General features: G+C 39.6%; 1 long non-coding RNA gene across 1 annotated transcript; it reads right to left on the bottom strand.

Moving 5' to 3' along the window:
* Positions 1–679: 679 nt before the first annotated feature.
* On the bottom strand, positions 680–2,526 carry LOC135302057 (uncharacterized). The gene is made up of 2 exons (XR_010363745.1): positions 2,262–2,526; positions 680–893 (listed from the first exon to the last, which is right to left on the bottom strand). It is a non-coding gene; the product is annotated as an uncharacterized LOC135302057 (long non-coding RNA).
* Positions 2,527–3,277: the final 751 nt, after the last annotated feature.

Raw genomic sequence — 3,277 nt, 5'->3', positions numbered from 1 at the left:
CTAGGTGTGTGTGACACTGACACATGATAAACTACTTATTTTTAATATTTTCTGCTGTGCTGAAATCACTTTCTTCTGTAAAGGCACTTGAATGAATTGATTTACTTGTATGGTACAGACCATAATTGCTTACAGCGCATTATGTGCACTCAGATAGGTAAAACAAGCAATATAACCCAATGGGTGCCTTAATGAGATGTCCAAGTCAGGCATTTGGACACTCAAATTGGCACTTAGGTGCATAAAATTGACATTTACATGTCTAAGTGGCAATTTGGAGCGTCCAGATTAGGGATTAAGTTTCCCGTGTTTGAAAACCGAAACCCTGCCTCTTTACTCTTGACATTGTTATCTGCTGGCTGTGGAGCTGCAGTCAGCACAGGCAGAGTGCTGGGGGGATTAAATGAATGAGCACATGCAAAGTTGTGTGCTGTTACAGAGAGGGATGCAATTATTGTTTGTGGTCTTGATGAGCTGCATGAGGAGAACACGAGCTTGTTTTAATGTGAGTATTTTGGGCACCTCCAATAGGAGCTCAATGTAACTAACTGGGGAATGTTGGGACTAAAGTAGAAGTGGAAAAATGGTGCTTGCCTGGGTGTGCCTTCCTATACTGCCTGCATTTAGCAAGTTGAAATGCTGCTTCACTGCTCAAGTAACAGCAGTATTGACACAGTCCTGTTCACAGCACTGAAAAATGTGTTTCTCAGAAGAAGCAAAGGACATCTCTTCATTATGGGACTGGTAGATACCATCAGCATTGTTAAATCCCCTTATTGTATCCAAACAGTAAATTCTCAGTTTTATGGCTGCCATGTGAAGATCAGGCTCACATCCCAATGCAGCTCCTGACCCATCAGTGTCATCAGCATCAGGCCAGGGGGTCGTTTGCACTGCAAAGAAGGAGGAGAAAGCACGACTGAGATTAGAAATATGTTTGATAAGTGTGAGAAAGCAAGTGACAGAGCGGCAGGCAGAGGCTCACCCATGGATTAGTGCCCTTAAATTAAATGATAAAATATGCCTGGAATAAAAAGGAATCTCACTGGGAACTTCTCCAAGCTCAAGCCCATATGTTACTGGTTAATCATTTTTCACCTTCGTCTGCCAGAGTAATTAGACAAAAGTGAAGCAGTACTCTGCTTATTTTTCTTGCTACTGTTTCATAATACCCACTCAGAAATGGTGACTATTTTAAGATTACCCCAAATATTGAGGCCCGCTGAGAGTAGCTCTTTGGTAATCTGGTAATTGGTTTAACTCACCAGTTACAAACAATACAATAGATTTTATTTGGGCTTTTTTTTTTGCTCTTTAAGAGGGAAAAAATGTAAAAATATACAACATATATAATTGAATTTAGCTCCTGTTACAAATGAAATAATTGATTTGTATTGTTTCATATGGACTGTAAATCTGTGTAATTCCACTGAATCCACACCAGTGTAAAGTTGGAGCAGAGAATTTAGTCCAAAGTTCTTATTAGCACTTGAATAGAAATTGGCATCCATGCTCTTGGTATAAGCAGTGCTTCAAACCAGTGCATTCTCACCTGCATTAAGTACAGGTATGGATGTAACAAGCAGGTTATTCCATTATAGCCTTGGGCTTCTCAGCAGAACAGATGAAAGACTGAAAAGCACAAAATTATTGTGGACTGGTCCCTTCCTTCCAGAGACTGGATAAGACTTAAATTTTCACTCCTTTTTTTTTTTCCTTTTTTTTTTTTTTCTTTTTTTAGTCTGAATGAAAGCACATCCTCTTTATATTAGAATTTGAAAGAAAGTACTTGAGAAGTTTTGAAAGGGTGCAAAGAATTTACTGGTGTTACTCAACCCCCCCCACTGTGGAAACCTGAGGTGGACTCAGACATCTCTTAGGACACCTAAGTCCAAGATATCTGTGAGCAGGTCAAACTGGCTTCTGGAGTCCAGCTCATTACAGTTGATGGTGAGAAGGAGGGGTTGCCATCTCCTCACAGGAACCACTCGTGATCTGAGGTCCAGCAACCACATCCTGAGTCCTGGAAGGTTAGGGTTAAATAGGCAGCCTCCATCCTTTATATATCTGCATCTTAGGCATCACACAAACCCAGAATGTGCTGGCAGTGTCACTGTCTGAATAGTTGCAAAATGTTTAGAATGTTCTTTCTCTTGTGTACATCCAATGCCAGCTTTCTTCACCAAATAGCAGCATCTGAGTAGATACATGACAGATAAGTTGGACACATAGTGCACCAAAAAGCAAAGCACTCTGCAGACCTGCTCGGGAGGAGGCCAGGCACTTCCCTCCTCACCATACACAGGGAAAAAGGCTGAGGTATCTTTAACCACAGAACACCTCCTTGAAGACAGAATTATAAATCAAATATGGAATAGGCTGCACGGATGGAAATGGCGTTCTTGGCTTAGTTGTGGATAAAGTTAGTATTTTGGGCTGAATGCGTAAATGCAAAAAGAAGTTAGCACAGCTGCAATCCCAAGGGACTTTGGGGGTAGAAAATGAGGGGAAAAAATGAACTGTGACTGAGACATGATGGGGAAGTTTTGGAGCAGGAGATCTGTCAGCCCAGATCTGACATAGTTCTACTGTGAGGTCACAAGAGGAAGGATGATGTCTGCACATACCAGCCCATCACACAATTTGTCTTTTAATCAAATATGGGACTACAAAAAAAAGGTGAAAAAACAGCAATATATTGCATGTTTTATTTGCATTTTCTGTAAATCTTAGACAGGAAAATGGACAAGTCTCCCAGAAAATACTGACCATATGATTTCTGAAGCTGGAATGCCCCAATTCATAAAAGTCTGCAGTTTATGGATATGTTTAAAGTCTTGTTCTAGTTATGGTGAAGTTGGTGCATTAGGAATTTGAGCAAGCAAGTGGAATTTGAGCAAGCTGAACATGTGTCAGTTGTTCAGAAACCTGGAAAGAGTCTGCTAGTAAGTTGAAACTGTTTATCTGCTCATTAACATTCAGGAGTAATAACAGTAATTAAAAAACTGTAACTTACTAAAAAAAATAGAGCAACAATTGCAAAACAAAAAAATTATTCGATTATCTCATTTGTAAACAATAAATGTTAACAACATCCTAGACCCCTGTCAAAAGCTGCTTAGATAATGCAAATATAGCCTTTATCTTCCCCTGCTCTTTATTAAAACAACTGTATAGACTTTGTTGAGAAACAAGACAATTAAATGTAAATGATGTCATCTCCTGGCATTCATTCACTTTAATGAGTCTAGCCAATCACCCAGTGTAAACAGTAATA

The sequence above is a fragment of the Passer domesticus genome, chromosome 6, assembly GCF_036417665.1.
Source record: "Passer domesticus isolate bPasDom1 chromosome 6, bPasDom1.hap1, whole genome shotgun sequence".
NCBI lineage: Eukaryota > Metazoa > Chordata > Aves > Passeriformes > Passeridae > Passer > Passer domesticus.
Note: the sequence above shows the minus strand (reverse complement) of the source record. Positions and strands in the feature narration are given on the sequence as shown.